This window comes from Lithobates pipiens, unplaced genomic scaffold (assembly GCF_037356315.1).
Source record: "Lithobates pipiens isolate NorthernLeopardFrog02 unplaced genomic scaffold, aLitPip1_a1.2 Scaffold_101, whole genome shotgun sequence".
Lineage (NCBI taxonomy): Eukaryota > Metazoa > Chordata > Amphibia > Anura > Ranidae > Lithobates > Lithobates pipiens.
In genome coordinates this window covers 68,660-95,797 of record NW_027507688.1, presented here as the reverse complement: position 1 = coordinate 95,797, position 27,138 = coordinate 68,660, and the positions used below count along the sequence as shown (strand labels likewise).

Genomic DNA, 27,138 nt, shown 5'->3' with positions numbered 1-27,138 from the left:
TGTAATAAAGAATATTTCTACAAATGGCGCCCTCTATGTGACACTTCAGGGGCCACTTTAATGTAATCGGTAAGCTTAGCCCATGGGCGTCCGCAGCAGGGGGCAAGGGGAGTCAAGTGCCCCCCCCTGGAATCCCCAAGGTGTTGCAGCAGCCAGCAGCGTCTGCCGCCGCCGCCGCCATGCTGCCTTTTTTTCACTGAGTCCACTGGCGGCTGCATCCTCCGCCCTCTCCTATGGATCACAGCACTGGCTGGCTGGCTCTGTGTTCGGCGGCCGCGCTGTAACATGGCCCCCCCCAAGACCAGCTCGTGTGATAGTAGAGAGAATCAACGTTCCACCTATCACATGAGCCGGTCTGAGGGGGCGGGGCCATGTTACAGAGCGGCCGCCGAACACAGAGCCAGCCAGTGCTGTGATCCATAGGAGGAGATACTGCAGGTACAGCCCGCCTTGTGTGCCACAGTGCCTGGATAGGAGGATCGAAGGGGTGGGGGGGGGGCGATTCTCCTATCCAACTTATTTTACTGTCTCCAGTTCACCTTGTGCTCCCTGCCCCCCCCCCCAGTGCTCTTCTCCACCACCACACTCTCCTGCCCCCCCCACAGTTCTCTCCTCCCCTGTTCTTGCTGCCCGCCCTGCTCTCCAGCTCTCCCCATCCTTCTCTAGCCACCATCCCAGTGCTCTCCCCCCATGTTCCCCCCCAGTCCTATCTCCTCCGTGCTCTTCCCCCATTCTCCTCCCCAGTGCTCTCCCCCCTGTTTTTCCCCCCCGTGCTCTCCCCCTGTTCTTCCCCCCCCCGTGCTCTCCCCCTGTTCTCCCCCCCCCCAGTGCTCTCCCCCAATGCTCTCCCCCTGCCCCCACCAGTGCCCTCCACTCCCCCCTGTTTTTTCTCCCCCTTTTCTTTCTCCCCCCCGTGCTCTCCACTCCCCCCCAGTGCTCTCCACTCCCCCAGTGCTCCCCCCGTGCTCTCCCTCCTGTTCTTGCCCGCCACCAGTGCTCTTCAGCTCTCCCCATCACTCTCCAGCCCCCACCCCAGTGCTCTCCAGCCCCCCATTCTCCCCACCCCTGTTCTTTCTGCCCCCCCTGGTGCTCTCCACCCCCCCAGTGCTCTCTACCCTCCGTGCTCTCCACCCCTGTTCTTTTTGGCTCCCCCCAGCACTCTCCACTCCCCACCCCTGTACTCTCCACTCCCCCTGCATTTTGCCCCCACCCATGTGCTCTCCAACCCTACCAGTGCTCTCCACCCCCCATAGTGCTCTCCAGTCCCCCGTGCTTTCCACCCCTGTTTTTTCTGGCCCCCACTGGTGCTCTCCACTCCCCCCTGCTCTTTCTACCCCCCCAGTACTCTCCAGCCCCCATGCTCTCCACCTCGGTTTTTCTACCCCCCCAGTGCTCTTCACCGCCCCACACTCTTAGCCCCCCCCCCAGTGCTCTCAGCCTACCGTGCTCTCTACCCCTGTTCTTATTGGCCCCCCCAGCGCTCTCTGCTCCCCACCCCTGTGATCTCCACTCCCCCTCGCTCTTTGCCCCCACCCATGTGTTCTCCAACCCTGCCAGTACTCTCTGCCCCCCCTTCTCTCCGACTCCCACCCAGTGCTCTCCACTTCCCCAGAACCAGAGCGCAGGCTGACTGGGGCCGGAAAATGAGGACGGCTAAAGGTGCAGGTGGCCAGGGACCACTCCATCTCACAGCAAACAGATCCTCTGGAAGGAGCACCGTCCCCATCCAAAACGAGAACAGACCCTGCCTGCTGCTGTCCATCATGGATATCCTGATGGCATGCAAGGTACCGTACCGAGCATCAACAACACCCCTTCCCACAGACAGGGACTGCAGACTGGGACATGGGGCACAGGAGGGTCTGCAATGATGGGCACAGTTGAGACTGTATTCACGGCACAGTAAAGCTGCATTTGATGGACACAGTGAGGCGGCATTGTTGGGCACAGTGAGGCGGCATTGTTGGGCACAGTGAGGCTGCATTGTTGGGCACAGTGAGGCTGCATTGTTGGGCACAGTGAGGCTGCATTGATGGGCACAGTGGGGCTGCATTGATGGGCACAGTGAGACTGCATTGATGGGCACAGTGAGGCTGCATGTAAGGGGGGAGTGAATACGATAATGTAAGGGACACTGATATAAAGGGTTTCCTCCTTATATATATATTTTTTTTTTCACGGTGAATAAAGTTCGCTTTATTGATACTTGACACACAGGTTACAATCCAGAAAAAACAGAGTTAAAACATACAGCAAGAAAAGGAATAGGAATATAGTATATTCCACGTGCAATACAAGATTTTTTGTACAAACTTCTCTGACATTAACCAGGTGAGGCCAGTGGACACCCAGATACCGCAGAACAGTCAATGTAAAAAGGTAGCCACTGTACCCCCCATCAGACCCTGCAAGGGGGGAAAGGGGTGGAGAAGGGAGGGGGGGCGGGTAGGAAAGGGGAAGGCAAAGGGAGAAGGGGAACAAGAGTAGGAGCATGACAAGGGGAAGAAAAGGGAGAAGGGGGAAGGAAGGGGGGAAGGGAGGGAGACCATCCCCTACGGACCCAGCAGTAGCAGTTCTGATTTCTATATACCCTCTCTATCTCCTCCCTTCCAGGGCAACCATATCAAATTTCTTAGGACACTTCCTGCTTATATATGTCATTATGTATAACTGTAGGGCCTTATTAATGATGTCATCCGATGTCATAAAGCCACCGACGGGGGGAAGCAGAAGTCCAGCGAAGGAGAATGGCCTTCTTGGCATAATAAAGCAAAAACGCTATGCTGGTCCTCCTCCTGAATGCCAAGAAGAGCCAGCTCCGGGGACCGGGGTAAGGACAAGCCAAGACGCTCATCAATGGTGTCAAACACGTCAGTCCAGAAGCCGGCCACAGCCGGGCAGCTCCAGAACATATGGAAGAACGTTCCCATATCCGTTTTGCACCTGGTACAGGCAGGGTCTCTTTGCTGGTACAGTCTGTGCAGCCGCTGTGGGGTATAATAAACTCTATGTAGAAACTTGGTCTGAATTACTTTATCCCTAGATGAAATCACCAGGCCTAGGCTATCCTCAAAGCAGTCATTCCAATCCTCTCTCGCCAGGGTAGGAATATCCCTCTTCCAGGCCTCCCACAATTTCTCCATCTTAGGAGAGTCTCCACACAAATTAGCGAGATGTATAAGGACGAGAGAGGCTTGGAGTGCTGGTCCTGGGTCAATAGCTCCTCCATGGGGTCCATAGAGAGGCACGTGACTTCTGGCAGATGCGCCCTGGCTGCATGTCGCAGTTGGTGGTAGCGGAAGTACATCCACCCGGGCAATTTAAATTTGGTGGCGAGTTCCCCATACGACCCCAATCTTCCATCTATGATAATGTCTCCTACCGTCTTCACCCCGTAGCGCACCCACACTATCGGGTCAGGTACAGTCCGAAAATACGGGAACACAGGGTTCTCCCACAGGGGCTACCGGGGAGACCAGACCCCTGGCCTAATAAACCGTCTCCTAGCCAACCCCCACACCCTAAGTGTCGTCCTAGTCGGCAGTGGAAGCCCAGGGTGTGCGCCAGGCCCTCTGTACACTAAATCGCCAAGGTTGTCCAAAGAACCCACTCCAGCTGCCTCAATGCAGACCGCAGCGTTTGTCCTAGAACGGGCAAACCACCAACGGACCGACACGAGGATCGCTGCCCAGTAATAGACCCTAAAGTTGGGTAGGGCCAGCCCTCCACCACGCACGGGTAGACACAGAGTGGATCGTGCAAGTCTAGGGGTGGAGCCCCCCTAAATAAATGACCCAACACAACTATCTAGATTAGCAAAAAATACACCCGGGATCAAAACGGGGGAGTTCCTGAATAGATAGATGAATTTGGGGAGGAACATCATTTTCAACAGGTTGATGCGACCCAACAAATTCAGGGGAAGCTTCCCCCAGGAGGCACATCTAGCCTTCAGCTGAAGGAGGGCAGGCTTCAAGTTAAGGTCGTAATAGGTCGACGGGTCACTGCCCACCACCACTCCGAGATACTTAAATTCATTGACCCACTGGAGTTGGGTATCCGCTGCAGCCGCTCTCGACCCCAGGTCCAGAGGAAACAGGACAGATTTGGTCCAGTTTATTCTGACCCCAGAAAAACTACCAAACTCGTTAAAAATTTCCAGAGCCGCTCGTAATGAGGAGTCCGCGTCCTTCAAGTAGAGCAGGGCATCATCGGCGTAGAGCGACACCTTCTCCTCAAGGGAGCCAATTCTCAACCCCTCCACCCTTGAGGACGCTCACAGGGCTACCGCCAGAGGCTCCAGCGCCAGCGCAAATAACGAGGGAGAAAGGGGGCAGCCCTGACGGGGACCCCTCTCCAACTGAAACCCCTCCGATAGCCTACCATTAATCCGCAACCGAGCTCTGGGTCGCCTATAAAGCAGCTGCAGCCAACTCAGGTAATGGGAACCATACCCATATCTGTGCAATACCGCCATAGGTATCCCCATTCCACTGAGTCAAATGCCTTTTCGGCATCCAGTGAGGCAATGACCCTGGTCCCAGCATTATCATGGGGGATAGACAAATTAAGAAACAGATGCCGTACATTAATGTCGGTGCCCTTACCAGGCATAAACCCCGTCTGGTCAACATGGACAAGCTCCTCCAGGACCTGCGCCAGCCGATTCGCCAACACCTTTGCCAGCAATTTGGCATCGACATTAATCAAGGTTATTGGACGGTAGGACGCACAGTCCTCGGGATCCTTACCTGGCTTGGGCACCAACACAATAATCGCCTCTGACATGGAATAGGGGAGCAACCCCCTCTCCAGAGACTGGGCAAACAAAGATACTAGCTTAGGGACGACCGTCTCCTGATAAGTGGAATAAAATTCCACGGGAATACCATCCGCCCCCCGGGGACTTCCCTGCCTGCATTTGGGCCATTGCCACCTGAACCTCCTCCAATGATATGTTCCACTCCAGGTGGTCCACTGCCCCCCGGGACAGGTTAGGAAGTTCCACCCCGTCCAGGAAGGCCAGCAGAGCCGAGTCATTGTAGTCTACCCTAGTGAAATATAAGGTGCTATAATAGTGCACAAACCTAGACAGGATCTCTTCCAGGTCCGGGATAGCGGTCCCCCCCTCGTCTCTGACCCTGCCAATATGGGCACTGGTAGAATGTCCCCGGGCTAACCACGAGAGCAGCCTTCCATTTTTATCCCCATACTCAAAGATTTTCTGAGCAGTGCCCAGCATAGACTTCTTAGTGAAGTCTATCCTGTGCAGCTCGACCGCCCTAAGTGCCATTCCTGATAGCTAGGGGGGGGTGGGGTCCGCCACGTGTCTACTCTCCTTTTCTCTCAACGACCCCTCTAATTCCTCCAGCAACTGCACAGACCGTTTGCGACACCTGAGAATTCGGGAAATGTATTCACCCCTCAGCCAGCCCTTGAATGCATCCCAGACCACCAGGGGTTCGGTAGAGTCCGCATTATCCAACCAGTAGTGACACAGGGCCTCCGGCATATCCTCCTGAACCCCAATGTCCGCTATCCAATACCCCGACAGCCTCCACAGTCCCCTCCACAAGGGGAGCCCAAGGGACACCCCAAGGAGGAGGGGAGCATGATTAGACACCCCCCTAGGCAGAATCCGCACGTTCGCCACTCGCTGCAGCATAGCTGTCATGAAATGGTCCACCCGTTGGTGGCGCTGTTGATCTCTTGGGTTGCAGTACCAGTGTCCACCAGCGGGTGTCTTCTAACACCCAGGGCCTGTAATAAGAGGACATACCTCCTGGTGGCACTATTGGATCCCTGGACTGTAGTACCAGCGCTCACCAACGGGTGTACTCCGGCAGTGTGGAACAGACAGCACCTGCAGCGATCAGCTGTTACGTGAGGGAAATCAGTAGTCTTATAAAGACCCAGCAAGCCCTAACATGCTTGTCTCAGTATCACACTCTCTTCATGTAACCTGAACCTTTGGACCTGAACCTTTGGACCTGAACCTTTGGACCTGAACCTTTGGACCTGAACCTTTGGACCTGAACCTTTGGACCTGAACCTTTGGACCTGAACCTTTGGACCTGAACCTTTGGACCTGAACCTTTGGACCTGAACCTTTGGACCTGAACCTTTGGACCTGAACCTTTGGACCTGAACCTTTGGACCTGAACCTTTGGACCTGAACCTGTACTTTGTATTTTCCTGACTTGTCCCTTCCTGATTCTTAGCCCATCCTGGACCCGTCCCTCTTGTATCCTGCTACCTTGATCCCTGCTCTGCAGCCCATCCATCCGTCCTTACACTTCTACTGTTTTCCCGGTGTTTGACCTCGGCCTGGCTTTCGTTGACGTCACTGGTAGTCCCATTTATTATATATATATATTACTTGTTATGGTTGGTAGTGCACTGTTTGTTTTCATTTTCCTTTTTATTTATAATAAACACGTTTGTTATTGCATTCACATGCGTTTGGGTTTCCTCTGTGCAGTCCACACAGTCTGGTCTAATCACTCCCTGACAATAGCCTGCGAAACATACCCCAGGTCTATACGGGAGAAGGTGCGAAACGTGGAGGAATGGCAAGTAAACTCTCTGCCCGAGGGGTGAAAGTGGCGCCAGACATCCATCAACCCAAAAGTATCGGCCCAACGTGTCAGACCCGGCGCCTCACGGGAGGACCGGTGGAGCCTATCCAGCTCTGAGCACGGGGCCATGTTATAATCCCCTATCAACAGAACATTCTCTACGCCATACCTTATAACTAAGTTCATAATGACAAACAAAAGGTCAGTATCCGCAGGGGGAGGCAGGTATATACCCACCAGGACATAGTGCACCTTTGCGATGGTAGCATGCAGAACAACAAACCTACCCAGGGCCGTCTTTAATGTTGATTGGGCCCTGGGCAAACATTTTCTTGGGGCCCCCAACTGCTATTAGACATATAACAAATAGCAGCAAGACCCAAATCAGTTTACTGCAGCAGATCAGGCAGCAATTGCAATTGGTTGCCAGAGGATACAGCATATTAATACCGATCACTGACTGGTTGCTAGAGGTTACAACACATAATTTCTGCTTCCACATTCATTGCTAGAGGTTACTGCACATCATTACTGCTCACTGAGAAACGTAAGACAGGAGATGACCAGAGACTGCGGATCTAATACAGGAGATGACCAGAGACCGCGGATCTAATACAGGAGATGACCAGAGACTGCCGATCTAATACAGGAGATGACCAGAGCCTGCCAATCTAATACAGGAGATGACCAGAGACTGCGGATCTAATAGAGGAGATGACCAGAGACTGCGGATCTAATAGAGGAGATGACCAGAGACTGCGGATCTAATAGAGGAGATGATCAGAGACTGCGGATCCAATATAGGAGATGACCAGAGACTGCGGATCTAATGCAAGAGATGACCAGAGACTGCGGATCTAATACAGGAGATGACCAGAGACTGCGGATCTAATACAGGAGATGACCAGAGACTGCGGATCTAATACAGGAGATGACCAGAGACTGCTGATCTAATACAGGAGATGACCAGAGACTGCGGATCTAATACAGGAGATGACCAGAGACTGCGGATCTAATACAGGAGATGACCAGAGACTGCGGATCTAATACAGGAGATGACCAGAGACTGCAGATCTAATACAGGAGATGACCAGAGACTGCGGATCTAATACAGGAGATGACCAGAGACTGCGGATCTAATACAGGAGATGATCAGAGACTGCGGATCTAATACAGGAGATGACCAGAGACTGCGGATCTAATACAGGAGATGACCAGAGACTGCAGATCTAATACAGGAGATGACCAGAGACTGCGGATCTAATACAGGAGATGACCAGAGACTGCGGATCTAATACAGGAGATGACCAGAGACTGCGGATCTAATACAGGAGATGACCAGAGACTGCGGATCTAATACAGGAGATGACCAGAGACTGCGGATCTAATACAGGAGATGACCAGAGACTGCAGATCTAATACAGGAGATGACCAGAGACTGCGGATCTAATACAGGAGATGACCAGAGACTGCGGATCTAATACAGGAGATGACCAGAGACTGCGGATCTAATACAAAAAACATCCCTTGTGACAGTAATAGGTGGTGACAGGTACTCTTTATGGAGGGACCCCTCCTTTACACTTCAAAGTATTCAGATCGCCAAAAACGGCGATTCTGAATACCGTATATATTTTTAAAACCGGCGCCATTGGCAGCCGAGTAAAAGGGAAGGATATAGTCTCACAGCCCCCTCCCCCTTGATGAAAACAGCCAATAGAGTGACAGTATGAGATGAATATATGACCACAACAGATGTATTGCAATGTAAAGAGATGTAGATTCTCTAGGCTATATGGGCCTGGAACACGGCCGCCAGAGTCACTCCCAATACAAAGTGAAGATGAATTATCTCTTATATAACACAAATGTATTACCAGTGGAAAGATTTTCATGAGATTGTTGAAAAGGGGCGGAGCATGAGCGGCCTTAAAATGATGCCCCCCCTTGGAAAAAGTTGTGCGGACGCCCATGACTTAGCCCATAATAAGGCTGGAGCGATCACTGTAACCATGGAAACCAAATGTAAGCTGTGGTGAAAAACTGGGATTTCCTATGGCTGCATTCTGTAAACACTTTTCACTAAAACTGAATCTAGAAATCTCTGATCTAGAACTGGAATTTCTATTCTGGGCGGAGCCGGCGAGATTTCTACATTAAAAGCCCTCTACAGCTCCGGCCCTCGAGGGCCGCCTATGGACAAGGTGTTGGAGGGGACAGAATGATCCCACCGTACCTCCATGCCTGCCGTCCTCCACCTAGAGGAATCCTATGGGAGTGGGCGGAGCCTGGCCCTCGAGGGCCGCCTATGGACAAGGTGTTGGAGGGGGCAGAATGATCTCACCGTACCTCCATGGCTGCCGTCCTCCACCTAGAGGAATCCTATGGGAGTGGGCGGAGCCTGGCCCCCACGGACTGGAGTTCTGCACATCTCATTATGGAGAGTCTATCCGGATTGGATGTAGGCGCCATAACTGGGAGGAGTTATAATCCGCAGCCGTCCTCTCCCCTCCTCCACCTAATGACAGCTAATAGATGATCAATAAAGTCCCAGTACACAGATGGTGACCATAGCAACAGTCCCCGCCCACCCCCTGTGTCTGCAGAGCTCTCATTGGCTGCTGCAGATTACAGTTTTTTTTATAATAAATCCTGAGAGCTAACAGTTTAGACTGACCTTATTAGCATAATAACAGCCCCCCGCTAACAGTTTTACCGTATTTACCATAATATACCGACCTTGTTTTACCTCCCAAAGTGATGTCACAAGATATAAACCACTTGTCTTGGTAAACATGTCCCGCCTATTAGGGTGAATACAACTAACGGCTAACGGCTGACGGTCATATAAAAGGGCTGCAGCAGAGGGCTGGGCATCATTTGTACCGGAGCAATCCTGAAGGTAAGTTCACCTTTTCTCCTCTCCTGAGACCCGGGACAGATTTCCACCCAACATACCCAGAATGACCCCACATCACAAATTTCCCACAATCCCCCGCTTCTCATGTATTCAATGTATTCATCCATTTACAAAATATATCAAAATATTTTTTTTTTTTTTTTATAAATTTGATAAGAAAAAAAATCCCTCCCGATCTCATTATTGATCATCGTTATTGGAGCTCATTGATATTACAGAGAGGATTTTATATGTTAAATATCAGATTGATCAGAGTTTCCATAACATGATTGATATTTATAAAAATTATATATTATATATATATATATATATATATATATATAATAAAAAAAAAAAAATATATATATATATATCCCTGCTTCTCATTTATTCATCCATTTACAAAAATATATCAAAATAATTTTTTTTTTTTTTATAAATTTGATAAGAAAAAAAATCCCTCCAGATCTCATTATTGATCATCGTTATTGGAGTATTGGAGCTCATTGATATTACAGACAGGATTTTATATGTTAAATATCAGATTGATCAGAGTCACCATAACATGATTGATATTTATAAAAGTTATATATATATATATATATATATATATATATATATATATATATATATATCCCTGCTTCTCATTTATTCATCCATTTACAAAAATATATCAAAATATTTTTTTTTTTTTTTATAAATTTGATAAGAAAAAAAATCCCTCCAGATCTCATTATTGATCATCGTTATTGGAGCTTGTTGATATTACAGAGAGGATTTTATATGTTAAATATCAGATTGATCAGAGTCTCCATAACATGATATATATATATATATTTCCCACAATTCCCTGATTCTCATGTATTCATACATTTACAAAAATATATCAAAATAATATATATATATTTTTTTATAAATTTGATAAGAAAAAAAATCCTTCCAGATCTCTCATTATTGATCATGGTTTTTGGAGCTCATTGATATTACAGAGAGGATTTTATATGTTAAATATCAGATTGATCAGAGTTTCCATAACATGATTGATATTTATAAAAATTATATATATATATATATATATATATATATATATATATATATATATATAAAAAAAAATATATATATATATATATAAAAAAAAAAATATATATATATATATATATATATATATATATATATATATATTTCCGACAATTCCCTGCTTCTCATTTATTCATCCATTTACAAAAATATATCAAAATAATTAAAAAAAATAACTGATGGGAAATAAAATCCCTCCAGACTTATGATTATTGATCATTTTTATTGGAGCTCATTGATATTACAGAGATTGATAAGTCTCCATAACATGATAGATATTATATATATACATATGTATATTTATTAAAAAATGTTCTATCTAATATTTCATAGATGGATGTAATAGATTGATTATGTATATATTATATACAGTCACAGGTCACAAAGCTCCCACACAATGGGGGGGTGGGGTGATCTTTGTTATCAGTCATGTGATTTCAGTTACAAACCCCCCTGAATGGGGTCTGTCAGTGGCAGTTTATTTTTAGCTGATCCCAATGATATTTGAAAATGGCAGCCAGCCAGGCCCGGATTGGCCATAGGGCACACCGGACAATTGCCCGGTGGGCCGGGGCCGCCGGGCTGCAAGTCCATGGAGGGCACAAGGCTCTTTGAGCCCGCGCCCCTCATGCAGTCTCTCCGCGGTAGCTCGGCTCAGCCCATCGGTGGCGGGGGACGTACACAAAGGGGGGGTGGAGCTAGATGAGAAGCCTTCAGCCTCTCCGCGGCTGCTTGTATAGGTCAGCCATCTGTACCAGGGGGCGTGACTGCAAAGGGGGAGGAGCCAGAGCAGACGCCTGTCGTTGAGTCCTGAAAACTTGAAGCCAGATAACAGTAAACGTGAGTTCCGCCCATTCTCTGCGCTCACCCCCCTGTAACCAGGATAGGAGGAGCGGTGGGGGGGCAGCTGCATATAGAACAATCATTCTCTCCATCTTCCTCCTGCAGTATTGGAATGCCTGTGAGAGGGAGAGGAGAAGCAGGAGACTGCAGGAGGAAGATGGAGAGAATGATTGTTCTATATGCAGCCGCCCCCACCGCTCCTCCTATCCTGGTTATTTCTGCTGCCCCTCCCGGCTCCCCACACCACCCATGCTCTTTGCCTCCTCATGCTCTCTGCCACCCCCAGTGCTTTCCACCTCCCCCCTGCTCTCTGCCGCCCTCCCTGTGCTCTCCGCCACCCCCCTGCTCTCTGCCACCCCCCTGCTCTCTGCCACCCCCCATGCTCTTTGCCCCCCCACGTGCTCTTTGCCAACCCCCGTGCTCTCCGCCACCCACCCCGTGCTCTCCGCCACCCACCCCATGCTCTCCGCCACCCACCCCATGCTCTTTTCCACCCCCCATGCTCTTTTCCACTCCCCGTGCTCTTTGCCACTCCCCGTGCTCTTTGCCACTTCCCGTGCTCTCTGCCAACCCCCTTCTTCTCTCCTCCCCCCCTGTGCTCTCTGCCGCCCTCCCCGTGCTCTCTGCCGCCCTCCCTGTGCTCTCTGCCGCCCTCCCTGTGCTCTCTGCTGCCCTCCATGCTCTCCGCCACCCCCCATGCTCTCCACAACCCCCCATGCTCTCTGCTGCCCTCCCTGTGCTCTCTGCCACCCCAGCATGCTCTCCACCACCCCCGCATGCTCTCTGCCACCCCCCCATGCTCTCCGCCACCCTCCATGCTCTGCGCTCACCCCCCTGTGCTGTTCATATCCCCCCATGCTCTCCGCTTCCCCCTCATGCTGTTTGCTTTCCCCTGTGCTCTCCACCTTCCCCAGGTGCTCTTCACATCCCCCCATGCTCTCCACCTTCCCTTTGTGCTCTCCCACGCCCTCCCTGTGCTCGCTACCCCCATACGTTCTTCAAATCCACCATGCTCCCCGCCGCCCTCCCTGTGCTCTCCACTTCCCCCATGCTCTCCGCCGCCCTCCCTGTGCTCTCCACCAGCCCCCCTGTGCTCTCCACCTCCCCCATGCTCTCCACCACCCTCCCTGTGCTCTCCACCTCCCCCCCATGCTCCCCACCACCCTCCCTGTGCTCTCCACCTCCCCCCATGCTCTCCACCACCCTCCCTGTGCTCTCCACCTCCCCCATGCTCTCCACCACCCTCCCTGTGCTCTCCACCTCCCCCCATGCTCCCCACCACCCTCCCTGTGCTCTCCACCTCCCCCCATGCTCTCCACCACCCTCCCTGTGCTCTCCACCTCCCCCCATGCTCCCCACCACCCTCCCTGTGCTCTCCACCTCCCCCCATGCTCTCTGCTGCCTCTTGTGTTCTTCTCTTCCTCCCTATGCTCTCGTCCCACCCCATGTTCTCAAGGTTCTTCCCTGTGTTCTCCATCCCCCCATGCTCTTTCCTGGTCTCACCTCACCTCACCCCCCCCCCCCCACACACACACACCTCTGCTGGGTTCCCCTCTCACAGGGGATCTGTCAGGGTGAAGAGTGGGGAAGGGGTCGGTTAACATGTCATGGGCTGCTCAATCCAAAATGCCTGGGCCTATTTTTTGTCCCAGTCTGGGCCTGCAGCCAGCTGTGTAATATGAAGGTCCTCAGCCTTGTGTTAGAGCTTTGTGAATGAAGCCTCTCTGATTCAGTTGCCCGGGGGATGTGTACATCCGATTTGTACCCGTCTGCACTGACTTAGAGGATCCCATTATTTCCGGTTATACGTCCGCCCCGTTACATAAGCCCATTTCCAGCTGAACTCTCACCCGGCAGTTTCCCTTGACAACGACATCACCCACAATTCTCCATAGGGGGCACTCTGAGAGCCTTTACATTCCATCAGTTTAGAGTTATCTGTGAATGGCGGCCCCAGAACGATCAATGTCATTGGGGTGTGTGCGCCCCATCCCTAATATGTGCACCCCACATCCGCGCTTAAATTGTAGCCCCGCCCCCTATTAGTCTCACTGTTATTTAGCACCTTCAAAATGTTCCTCATTGAAATAATCTGCAACTCTTTATAATAATTTCGGGGGGGGGGGGATGGAACCTCAGTTGGTGATAATTACTGGCATCTGTGATGTGGTTGGTAGACTTTCCCTCACTTCTTTTCCTTCTGAGAGGACAGGAAGTGCGGGAAACTTTCCCAGGCAGGTCACAGAAAACAAGGAAAACCTCAGAAAAGTTTGAGCCCCGCCCCCAACTCCATACAAATCTAAAAGAAAATGTTTTGGAGTGAAGTTTTGCTTTACAATCTGAACGTCTACTTACCCTTTCTTTTTTCTTTTTATAGGTTCAAAGTGATTGAGTGATGTATTACAAAACTAAAAATATGATGTCGGAATTAGACGAATGGAGAAGAGTGGAGGAGGATTGGGATTTTATAAGGATGACCGAAAGACAAGTGAACGAGAGGAGAGAGTTTCTAAACAGAGCTAAAGACATGGTGGCGGAAATTAAGAGAATGGCGGAGGATGAATGGAAGAAATTCCGCGCTCTGAAGGCACTCTCCAGAGGAGAAGCCGAGATGGAGGAGAAGAAATATGAGGAGGGTAAGGTGGAGGAGCAGACAGGCGGGGAGCTGAAGAAAGCAGAGGAGAGAAGACTTTTCCAGAAAGCCTATACACTGAAGGCATACTGGGAGAAGGAAAGAAAGATGCTTACAGCAGAAAGAAAAGGAGAGCTTCTGCAGAAAGTTCGGGCAAGAAAAGCCCAGATAGAGGAGAGTAAGGTGGAGGAGCAGACAGACCTGCAGCTGAAGAAAGAGGAGAGAAGACTTTTCCAGAAAGCCTATACACTGAAGGCATACTGGGAGAAAGAAGGAAAGCAGCTGACAACAGAAAGAAAACGAGAGCTTCTGCAGAAAGTTCGGGCAAGAAAAGCCCAGATGGAGGAGAGTAAGGTGGAGGAGCAGACAGACCTGCAGCTGAAGAAAGAGGAGAGAAGACTTTTCCAGAAAGCCTATACACTGAAGGCATACTGGGAGAAGGAAGGAAAGCAGCTGACAACAGAAAGAAAACGAGAGCTTCTGCAGAAAGTTCGGGCAAGAAAAGCCCAGATGGAGGAGGGTAAGGTGGAGGAGCAGACAGACCTGCAGCTGAAGAAAGAGGAGAGAAGACTTTTCCAGAAAGCCCATGCACTGAAGGCATACTGGGAGAAAGAAGGAAAGCAGCTGACAACAGGAAGGAAAAGAGAACTCCTAGAGAAAGTGCGGGCAAGAAAAGCCGCGATGGACAATCAAAGATACGGGGATCAATGGGAAGTCGGCCCTGATGAAGGCAGAGACAGACAGGTAAGTACATGTTCTTGCATATAGAATATATAAAGTGAAGGGGGGACATTGCCTTCATGGAGGATTACACATCAGTAGGAGGATATTATGCTGGTTGGGTATAAAATATCCGTATGTTATAGACACGCCCAGATATAGGCAACAGAGATTGTTGGGGGACCTTCTCATGTCCCTCATATGGAAATCCATAGAAGTGATCAGTAGGCAGAGCTCCTCCAATGATCAGATAGATTAGATCTAGACCAGATATAACCATACAGGAAGGCAATGAATGGACTATATAGAAGGTGATCCTTCCTTCATTGTTGGATAGTGGAGGAATGAGCGGCAGGGAGGCTCCGTACCTAAAGACAATATATCCGAGTGAAATATAGGAAAGTTATCACGTCTGCAAAATAGGGGATAGATTTATAGCATTTTTATTATTGCTCTTTTTTTTTTACCGGTTATGGCGGCGATCTGCCATTTTTATCGGGACTGCGACATTACGACACATCGGACACTTTTGACACATTTTTGAAACCATTGACAATTATACAGCGATCAGTGCTATAAAAACGCACTGATTACTATGTAAATGTCACTGGCAGGGAAGGGGTTAACACTAGGGGGCAATCAAGGGGTTAACTGTGTTCCCTAGTGTGTGTTCTAACTGTGGGGGGAGGGGACAGACTATAGTAGATGACAGATCGTGGTTCCTAGCTATTAGGACTCACGATCTGCCTCTCCTCTCCTCTCCTCACAGAACAGGGATTTGTGTGTTTTACCCGTTTGGATGCTATTTATGTCGTTCCCTGGTGTGCTGGCAAATATCTTCCCTTTACAGACACACATCCCTGTTCTGCCTCTCGTGCCCATGATCGCGTGCGGTCATCGCGTCTGCCGGTCTTGAGCATTGGCACCCCCCTGCAATGCAGCGGGCACGCGCATGCCTGCTATCCCGTTTAAAGGAGCCGACGTACAGTGACGACGGCTCGCGGGATTGTGCCGACCTGCCGCAGTATAATGACGGCGGCTGGTTGGCAAGTGGACCAAAAACAGTAACAGTTTGTTCCAGAGCAAGGCAAAAAAAAAACTGCGGTCAGGGATCGGGGGGCAGTTTTGTCTCATAAAGACAGACGGATTCCTCGGTGACCTCACACAGGCAGTTGTCGCAATTCCCTGGATCAAACTATTTCCTCTTCAGCTTAATCAGTCAAGCAATGGGAGAAATGCAGAAACTTCTACCAACCAATCAGAAATCATCTATTGCTTCACCTGCTTTGAACTGAAGGATGTTATATGATAGATCTGTTTTATGTCATCCTGGAGCTTCTATGATAACGAATATGACTTTTTTTTCTCTTTAGTTTTGGATTGAGAGTGAGATCCCCGCTGTCCCACCATCAGAACCCATCGACATAATGATACACCTCGATGATGGGGAATTCCATACAAGCAGCAGATCTCCAATCAACACGTAAGTTTCTTCATTGGAATTTCCTTTGTACAATGTGACATCACCAATGATGGTGCACTGATCTTTAGATCTGGAGGATAATCTGTAGTGATAGTAAAATTGGAAAAACAGGGTCATGGGAGGGATTTTTGCTACTCTTAATGGAAAGGTTATATTGTATTCTTTGCACAAAGCTCATCTAAGATTCCCCTAATGGTAAATGAATTATGTAAAGTGTTGGTGTCCATGGTAACCAAACTGCAATTATCATTCAGTTGGTTTCCCGATTTCTCTAAACTGATTTGGGATCCAGATGATCATTTGATGTTCTGGATTATTGGACGAGGCCAATCACTAATGACTGGAGATGACAAGTCCCATGAGCCCATGATACGAATTCCAGTCACTGGAAGAGAAAACGTCTGGTGGGGAAAAGTGAGAAGAGCCTCTCGGTTAGATAATGATGATTAGTGGTGAAATATGTAACTACCAGCAGCTCACTTTATGAAGAAATAACAAGAGAGCCAGGTCTGCCACCTATGCAGTAGGACCATATAATGTCCTTCCATCCAGCCATTAATGGCATTGCAGATTATGCTGAAGATCCAGATACTAATGTATTCCCCTAGGTGTATATTTGGGTGTGGAGTTAGGAGTGCCGAGTACACTGTTATTATGTCCTGGGGATTCATTGTACATGTTTTTTAGTTAAGTTGTATACGGCCAAGAAGCCTCATTTAAGGATAAAATGGCTACATTGTCATGTTCCTTCTAGCCGTATGAGGAGCTATCTCTTTCCCTGGAAACACAGACTAGACCCCCGCATGGGCAATATTCAGCCATGTCCATGGAGGGTTCCTTATTTTCTGGCCAGAAGGTGGCAGAGGAAAGGGGGAGGCAAGACTCCAATACACCACCAAGGCAGCGGCCATGCTTGCTTCCTTCTTGGCCCGGCACATCAGTCCAGGCTGACAAATGATCTCTCCCAGTCCTTCTAATGACATTTTACAACATCTCATAACTTTAGTAAAAAATAACAAATGATTTACCTTCCAATTTCTCTTACAGGAGTGAAGAAGAAGCTATGGTCACTGAGGATGCATACCCAACTTCATCCCGGCCTGACACAACCACACAACAGACTCACAATGCTGGACTATTCATAAGCTTTCTGAGATCCATCCCGATTATCGGGAATATGGCTGGACCATAATAGTAAGTATCCTTTCCTGTAGTTACATAGTTATCTAGGATAAAGTCCCCTGTCTATGAAGTATGATCTCCCATACACGGGGGCAGTTGTGGATTAGAGGAGGGAGAACAAAACCTTTTGGTATCTGGAGGACATTTTAGAGGGGACCAAATCTCAGTTCATATGGAATTTTCCAAAGTTGCAGATCTTTGATGAATGTTCCTTTCCTAGTGTTATGAGGAAGGTGGGGGAGGGGGGTGCTTTGTCCAGGGGGAAGAATAGTGATTAGGAAAGGTTTTCCGGCTTGCTTGGCAGTGGTTGGTCAGCCCAGTTGGGACATCCCATTAAGTGTTCCTCTAACTTCCCTCAGGGATCCCAGTAAAGTAATGTTCTCCTCTATGGCATTTGTTCTCCTCCAGTACCTAAGATGACTTGGCTCATGGCACTAGCTAAACATATAGAGAGGGTTCCTCTACCCAACACCAAAACCTCCGCCAAGTATCTGGCCAGCTGCTTCTGTGGAGAAGACCACCTTATATAAATGGACATTTGGGGAATTGGCATAAACTGATCAGTACTAGAAAACTGAGGGACGTCTTTAATGTAGATGGAAGGCCATAGTCGTGTGTAACATTCTGTAATATCTCTTCTTTTTCTCTTTCCACAGAGCTAGTCCAGTCAAGTGGTCCATTGAACCACCAAATCAGCTCACTGAGGGCTCCATTCAAAGCAGAAGAACTAAAATGCAATGCAGGCCCATTAGGGGCACCAGGGCGCCGCCCCCTCTCTCCTCTCCACCCCCTATATGTATCGTGCTGCAATTCACCTGCTGCCTGACCCACCACTAAGATGGGGTAAGTGGCAGGCATGCAGCGGGCGGGTGTCCTCCCAGATCAGTCCGCACCACTGACCGGGGGGTCTAGGAGGTGGCTGTGTGTCTGTGCTGCTGGCCGTGCGTGCCGGAGGGGGTGATTGGTTGGGAAAGTGCACTGGTGGGGGGGAGGGTGTTAGATAAGTCTGCTGGTGGGGGGGAGGGTGTTAGATAAGTCCGCTGGTGGGGGGGAGGGTGTTAGATCAGTCCGCTGGTGGGGGGGAGGGTGTTAGATAAGTCCGCTGGTGGGGGGGAGGGTGTTAGATAAGTCCGCTGGTGGGGAGGAGGGTGTTAGATAAGTCCGCTGGTGGGGGGGAGGGTGTTAGATAAGTAGGCTGGTGGGGGGAGGGTGTTAGATAAGTCCGCTGGTGGGGGGGAGGGTGTTAGATAAGTAGGCTGGTGGGGGGAGGGTGTTAGATAAGTCCGCTGGTGGGGGGGAGGGTGTTAGATAAGCCAGCTGGTGGGGGGAGGGTGTTAGATAAGCCCGCTGGAGGGGGGAGGGAGTTAGATAAGTTCGCTGGTGGGGGGGAGGGTGTTAGATAAGCCCGCTGGTGGGGGGGAGGGTGTTAGATAAGTCCACTGGGGAGTAGGGTGTTAGATAAGTAGGCTGGTGGGGGGAGGGAGTTAGATAAGTCCGCTGGTGGGGGAGGGTGTTAGATAAGTCCGCTGGTGGGGGGGGTGCCCTGCCCCCCGGCCCAGCCCGCCCCTGTTGGGGGAGGTGCATGCTCACCCACTCTTTCCTGGCCTGCCAGGCTGGGTGCACGGATGGGGGTCTGGTATAGATTTTGGAGGTCATTTTGTTTGCATGGAGTTCCCCCTTTACAGGTGAGTAGAAATTTTTCGAATGTTGTTGAAGTTGTGCTGTGTGAAGGGGAAGACACAACAAATATAAAGCAGTATTGTCAGTGGACTGTCTCCACCATCTATTAGGAGCAAGCCTTCCATTCCCAGGTGAGGTGTCCTGTCCCCGCCCCTTCAGGGTTCAGGTTGAAGATGCGGAGGAGGAGCGAGGGAGGAGGAGGAGGGGAACTTCCCTTTTTAGGTGAAGTTCCACATTAACATGGGGCAGCACAGAGGCTTAGCGGTGAGCCTTGCAGCACTGGGGTCCTCGGTTCAAGACCTGACCAGGACACCATCTGCATGGAGTTTGCATGTTCTCCCTGTGCTTGCGTGGGTTTTCCCCGGGTACTCCGGTTTCCCCCCACACAACAAAAACATGCAACTTTTTGTGTTGGTGGTGCAGTGGTGAGCACAGCTGCTTTCCAAGCAGACGACCCGGGTTCGATTCCCGGCCAACATAATCGCCAAGATTCTCCCCAGAGACTGGAATTATATGTGGAGTGCAGATTAGCGATGGGATAAAATGTAAAGGAATGAAGTGAATGTCGTGGGTTTGTATGGATTTTATTACACACCTTAGAATAGATTTCTTGCAGGTAGGTGTGATTGTTCTGTATTCTCAGTGTCAGCCAGTAGGTGGAGCACTCGGCTACCTTTCAGGTATTTTCTAGGCTCTTCTTCACAACTTTGCTGAAGAAAGGCCGGCTATGTACTATATACAGTGGGGGAAAAAACACCTACCAACCAACAATAACCCTCCCCCCACAGACTGGCTCCACTAGGTGCTCATGTGGTACACAGATTAGTCCTGTCAATGTAAGAAGGTTCTCCTAACGACCACTTGTTATGTGTATAGAAGACGCCTGTCCACAGAATCCCTTCCCTCCAATCCTCACCATCATGGGGAAGACCAAAGAGCTGTCAGAGGACGTCGGGGAGAAGATTGGAGACCTGCACAAGGCTGGAATGGGCTACAAGACCATCAGCAAGAAGCTTGGTGAGGAGAAGAAGACAACTGTTGGAGAGATTATTCACGAATGGAAGAAATACAAAATAACCATCAATCGCCCTCAATCTGGAGCTCCATGGAAGATTTCACCTTCATGGGGTGAGGATGGTCATGAGAAAAGTGAGGGATCCGCCCAGAACTACACAGGGGGGAGCTTGTGAATAGGGATGAGCCGAACACCCCCCTGTTCGGTTCGCACCAGAACCTGTGAACAGACCTAAACTTCGTGTGAACTTTAGAACCCTATTAAAGTCTATGGGACTCCAACGTTCACAATCTAAAGTGCTAATTTTAAAAGCTAATATGCAAGTTACTGTCATAAAAAGTGTTTGGGGACCCGGGTCCTGCCCCAGGGGGCATGGATCAATGCAAAAAAAAGTTTTAAAAACGGCTGTTTTTTCAGGAGCAGTGATTTTAATAATGATTAAAGTGAAACAATAAAAGTGTAATATTCCTTTAAATTTCGTGCCTGGGGGGTGTCTATAGTATGCCTGTGAAGGGGCGCATGTTTCCCGTGCTTAGAACTGTCCCTGCACAAAGTGTCATTTGTGCAGGAAAAAAAGTCTTTTAAAATCACTTGCGGCTATATTGTCGGCTCCCGTAATACAGAGAACATTCAATGAGTGTTCTCTGTATTAGCCGACAATTCATTCATTGATAAAAAAAAAAAAGCGTGGGGGTTCCCCTAAATTCAATTACCAGGCCCTTCAGGTCTGACATGGATATTAAGGGGAACCCTGTGTCAAATTAAAAAAAAAAATTGACGTGGGGGTCCCCCTAAATATCCATACCAGACCCTTTGGTTCCAGTGACCCCAATTTTGGAGTTATAATTGCTGAGAGTGACCCCAATGTTGGGGGTTATAATTGTTACCAGTGCCCCCAATGTTGGAGTTTTAATTGCTGCCAGTGACCCCAATGTTGGGGGTTATAATTGCTGCCAGTGACCCCAATGTTGTTGGTAATTATTGGTGCCAGTGACCCGAATGTTGGGGGTTATAATTACTACCAGGGACCCCAATGTTGGGGGTTATATTTGCTACCAGTGACCCCAATGTTGGAGTTATAATTGCTGCCAGTGGCCTCAATGTTGTGAGATAAAATTGCTACCACTGACCCCACTGTTGGGGATTATAATTTCTTCCAGAGACCCCAATGTTGGGGGTTATAATTGCTGCCAGTGATCCCAATGTTGGGGGTTATAATTGCCACTAGTGACCCCAATGTTGGGGGTTAAAATTGCTGCCAGTGACCCCAATGTGGGGTGTTATAATATCTGTCAGTGACCCCAATGTTGGAGGTTATAATTGCTGTCAGCGACCCCAATGTTGGAGGTTACAATTGCTGTCAGTGACCCCAATGTTGTGGGTTATTATTGCTGACAGTGACCCCAATGTTGGGGGTTATTATTGCTGACAGTGACCCCAATGTTGGGGGTTGTAATTGCTGCCAGTGAACCCAATTTTGGGGGTTATAATTGCTGCCAGTGACCCTAATGTTGTTGGTAATTAGTGGTGCCAGTGACCCGAATGTTGGGGGTTATAATTGCTACCCTTGACCCCAAAATTGGTGGTTATAATTACTTTGTAACCCCAATGTTGAGGGTTGTAATTGCTGCCAGTGACCCCAATGTTGGGGGTTATAATTGCTACCAGTGACCCCAATGTTGTTGGTAATTATTGGTGCCAGTGACCCGAATGTTGGGGGTTATAATTGCTACCCTTGACCCCAAAATTGGTGGTTATAATTACTTTGTGACCCCAATGTTGAGGGTTGTAATTGCTGCCAGTGACCCCAATGTTGGGGGTTATAATTTCTACCAGTAACCTCAATGTTGGGGGTTGTAATTGCTGTCAGTGACCCCAATATTGGGGGTTATAATTACTGTCATGGGGGGTCCAATCCGGTGGGTGTACAGTAGCTGAAAAAAGTAAGTACACCCCTCAGTAATGTAATTATCACCGGGGGGGGGTATTTTTAACCACTTGAGACCCGTGCTATAGCCGAATGACGGCTACAGCGCGGATCTCCTTTGCCGGGTCTACGTCTATTGACGTCGTCCCGTGCACGAGGGGCGCACGCGGCACGCTCTGTGATCGGCGAGTCTATGAGACTCGCCTGATCACTGATCCGAGCAAGGGGTCGATCCCGACCCCTTATCACATGATCAGCTGTCAGCCAATGACAGCTGATCATGTGATATAACGGAGACGGTAATCGGCTATTATTCCTCCTCGCGCTGACAGCGCGAGGAGAAAAAAAAAGATCCGATCACCAGCGGCCGTGATCGGGACATTAGTCCCGATCACGGCCTGCCCTGCCAGTGCCCACCTGCCCCCTCATCACTGAACATAATAAAAAAATAAGTGCCCCCGTCAGTGCCACCCTGCAGTGCCCACAGTGCCACCCAGCAGTGCCCACAGTGCCACCCAGCAGTGCCCACAACCTGCCTCAACAAAGGTGCTGCACCCCAGGGCCACATATCTGTGCCCATCAGTGTCATCTACCAGTGCCCATCAGTGCTCAGCAGGGCTGCCCATCAGTGCCACCTATCAGTGCCAATCAGTCTCATCTATCAGTGGTACCTATCAGTGCCCCTTAGTGCCACCCATCCGTGCCATCTTATCTGTGCCCATCGGTGCCGCCTTATCTGTGCCCATCGGTGCCGCCTTAACTATGCCTATCAGTGCCCACTAGTGCCGCCTCATCAGCGCACTTCAATGAATGAGAAAAATTACCTGTTTGCAAAATTTTATAACAAACTATTAAACATGATTTTTTATTTTTTTTTTGCATCTTTTTTTGTTTGTTTAGCAAAAAATAAATCTCCCAGCTGTAATTAAATACCACCAAAAGAAATATCTATTTGTGGGAAAAAAATGATAAAAATTTCATTTGGGTACAGTGTTGTATGACCGCGTAATTGTCATTCAAAGTGCATCAGCGCTGAAAATTGGTCTGGGCAGGAGGAGGGGTTTAAGTGCCCAGTAAGCAAGTGGTTAAGTAAATAACAAGGTAGATTGATTTCCAATATTTCATCATAGAATTTGATCAGTGATTGTTTATCATCGTCATGGTGATGGGAATAATTGGTGTCAGTCCCCCCATGATGTGTGGGGTTCCGTGCTCCGGATTTCTGTGGGGGGGGTATTGGTTGGTGACCTGAGTGGGGGGTCCTAGCAATACAGACATCCATCTGTGGACTTATAACCCCCAACATTGAGATCACGGGTGAAAATTGCTACCAATAGGGAATCTAATAAAGGGGGTCCGACCTGCTACTAGCAAGGAGGAAATAATAAAGTGGCCGGTGAGTGTACAGTATATGCAGTATGTGACAAAAGTAAGTACACCCCTCAGTGACATTTCTTCTCTCTTTTCATGTGACAACACTGAAGAAATGACACTTGTCTACAATGTAAAGTAGTGAGTGTACAGCTTGTATAACAGTGTAAATTTCCTGTCCCCTCAAAATAACTCAACACACAGCCATTAATGTCTAAACCGCTGGCAACAAAAGTCAGTACAGCCCTAAGTGAAAATCTCCAGATTGGGCCCAAAGTGTCAATAGATGGCACACACATCCAGTGGCGGGAAATGTAAACAGTGTGACGTCCATCACAGGAGGTGGGACTTCGTTACTGCGGCCTCCCGGCCCGAGAAATTCAAATCCAGCTCCATGACACAGCGGGAAATCGCCGCTCTAAACGACCCAGACACTGGTAGGCTGCCTTTGATGGGCGCTGATATTTAAGTAAGGCTGCAGACACGATGCAAGAGAAGGTCAATAGACTGAGGACACGATGCAAGAGACGGTCAGAGACTGAGGACACGATGCATGAGACGGTCAGAGACTGAGGACACGATGCAAGAGACGGTCAGAGACTGAGGACACGATGCAAGAGACAGAGACTGAGGACACGATGCAAGAGACAGAGACTGAGGACACGATGCAAGAGACAGAGACTGAGGACACGATGCAAGAGACGGTCAGAGACTGAGGACACGATGCAAGAGACGGTCAGAGAGGACACGATGCAAGAGACGATCAATAGACTGAGGACACGATGCAAGAGATGGTCAATAGACTGAGGACACAATGCAAGAGACGGTCAATAGACTGAGGACACGATGCAAGAGACGGTCAATAGACTGAGGACACGATGCAAGAGACGGTCAATAGACTGAGGACACGATGCAAGAGACGGTCAATAGACTGAGGACACGATGCAAGAGACGGTCAATAGACTGAGGACACGATACAAGAGACGGTCAGAGAGGACACGATACAAGAGACGGTCAGAGAGGACACGATACAAGAGACGGTCAGAGAGGACACGATACAAGAGACGGTCAGAGACTGCAGACTGCATTTTTCCTGAGCTTTTCTTGCAGTAAAAAGGTGCCAATAATGGGCAACAATAACCTCATATTAATTAATATCCTCAATTTAATAAGTCAAATATAATACAATTGTATATAAAAATAAAGGTTTTCGGTTTTCCACTAAGTGCATCCTGCATTTTCGGTTTCAGCACCCCTAATTTTTCTGAATTATGGAGTGTCCAGAATCAGAGCCTGTCGGTGTCGATCGGACAAGGATCTGTTTCTGGCCACTTACAGGACACGGTGTCCCCGCACATGAAAATAAAACACACATCTAGAAACGGTGACACGAGAGATAATTATTTTATTACACGACTACTGAGAGATTCTACATCACTTCCATTAAACAAACTGCATTTCAATATATAGAATTTTTCTCTTTTATTTTTTTATTTTTTTGCTGATAGAAATCCACACTGCGGCACACCCGGGAGATGGCGAGGGGGTGGGGGCAGGTGGGAGGAGCCTGGCTCACCCGCTAACCCCCCCCAGCTGCTCTATGAGGCGCTGACCAGCGCAAGCTCCCGCAAAACACTGGACCCTGAAAATGCGGCATTACAAGCTGATCCGTATGATAAGAGGCTGCTGAAAGGAGAACAAAGAAGGAATATCGATCGACACATTTATTGTTCCTAAGTGAACAAATAGATTTTACTAGATCACATCCCCGCTTCTGCTCCCTTACCAGGGCTTCAATCAGGGGCGGATCCAGGGGGGGGGCAGCGGGTCAATTGCCCCCTCCGAGAATACCGGCAAAGCCGGTTCCGCGGGTCCAATCGCGGCCGGTTCCGCGGGTACCCGCGGGCCGGTTCCGCGGGTCCAATCGCGGCCGGTTCCGCGGGTACCCGCGCGGCCGGTTCCGCGGGTACCCGCGCTGAGTGGATGGGTGAGGGAGGGCTGCTGGCCAATCAGGCAGCCAGCAGGCAGGGGAGCAGGGAGATGACATCATCTCTCACTGCCCTGCATCCCTCCAGTCCTGCCCTCACTGTGTAGGAAGCTGTGTGCAGCAGAGAGATTGCAACATCTCTCTGCTGCCTATCTTCACTCTGGGACCCAACAAAAGACCACCTTAGCAGAAAAGTGACACAGTAGGTGACAATCCGCAATGTGTGGCAGGCTTCGTGGCAAGTGGCAATCCGCAATGTGTGGCAGACTACGTGGCAAGTGGCAATCCGCAATGTGTGGCAGACTACGTGGCAAGTGGCAATCCACAATGTGTGGCAGACTACGTGGCAAGTGGCAATCCGCAATGTGTGGCAGGTGACCTGGCAAGTGACAATCCGCAATGTGTGGCAGGTGATGTGGCAAGTGACAATCCGCAATGTGTGGCAGGTGATGTGGCAAGCGACAATCCGCAATGTGTGGCAGGTGACGTGGCAAGTGGCAATCCGCAATGTGTGGCAGACTACGTGGCAAGTGGCAATCCACAATGTGTGGCAGACTACGTGGCAAGTGGCAATTCGCAATGTGTGGCAGGTGACGTGGCAAGTGGCAATCCGCAATGTGTGGCAGGCAACGTGGCAAGTGACAATCCGCAATGTGTGGCAGGTGACGTGGCAAGTGGCAATCCGCAATGTGTGGCAGGCAACGTGGCAAGTGACAATCCGCAATGTGTGGCAGGTGACGTGGCAAGTGACAATCCCCAATGTGTGGCAGGTGACGTGGCAAGTGGCAATCCACAATGTGTGTCAGGCAACGTGGCAAGTGACAATCCGCAATGTGTGGCAGGTGACGTGGCAATCCGCAATGTGTGGCAGGCTACGTGGCAATCCGCAATGTGTGGCAGGCTACGTGGCAAGTGACAATCCGCAATGTGTGGCAGGTGACGTGGCAAGTGACAATCCGCAATGTGTGGCAGGCTACGTTGCAAGTGGCAATCCGCAATGTGTGGCAGGCTACGTGGCAAGTGACAATCCGCAATGTGTGGCAGGTGACGTGGCAAGTGACAATCCACATTTGGTGGCAGGCGACATGGCAAGTGACATCCTCAGGGCTCCCACTGATTCTGCATTATGGTGAGATGAACCATTTAATTTTATATTACAATGTATTCATAGAAATAATGCGCTTCAATCATCCTGACACCATAACAACCATGGTGCCGTAATGATTGAAGTGCCAATACCAGCCATTTCCCATATAAATTGCCCCCAAAAAAACATATTTTATAGCAGTGCCCCTCCCGAGACTAGACTCTGGATCCGCCCCTGGCTTCAATTACCATCAATAGAGGGGCCCAGGAGGTGGAAGCAGAAGAGGGACTTTTTTTTTTTTCATTTCTGGGGCGTAGGTGGATAAAGTCAGTGCTGCTGTTCTGCTACACCCCTTTGTAGGCGAGGTTGGGGGGCCTCATCAGGAAGGATATATGGGGCCCCATGATTTCTAAGTGGCCTTGCCTACATATACTTACCTTTCTGGCAGCTTGTTTCTTGAGAAGCCAATAAGTGGTAAAACAAGCCTTTTTTTTTGCACATGTTGTCCCTGTCGGTATCTTTTAATGTGAACAAAATAGGTCCACTTGGAGGTGTAACTCTAGCATTGCAGTATAAGGATGCTGAGAGCCTGGGGGGGATTGGCGTTCCAAAAGAGCCATTTACATGAGGAGCCCGGGCACACTGGCAAAGCTGTGC

At 49.4% G+C, this 27,138-nt stretch overlaps 1 non-coding gene across 1 annotated transcript; it reads left to right on the top strand.

Moving 5' to 3' along the window:
- Nucleotides 1–19,502: 19,502 nt before the first annotated feature.
- On the top strand, nt 19,503–19,574 carry TRNAG-UCC (transfer RNA glycine (anticodon UCC)). The gene has a single exon. It is a non-coding gene; the product is annotated as a tRNA-Gly (tRNA).
- The last annotated feature ends 7,564 nt before the right edge of the window (nt 19,575–27,138 follow it).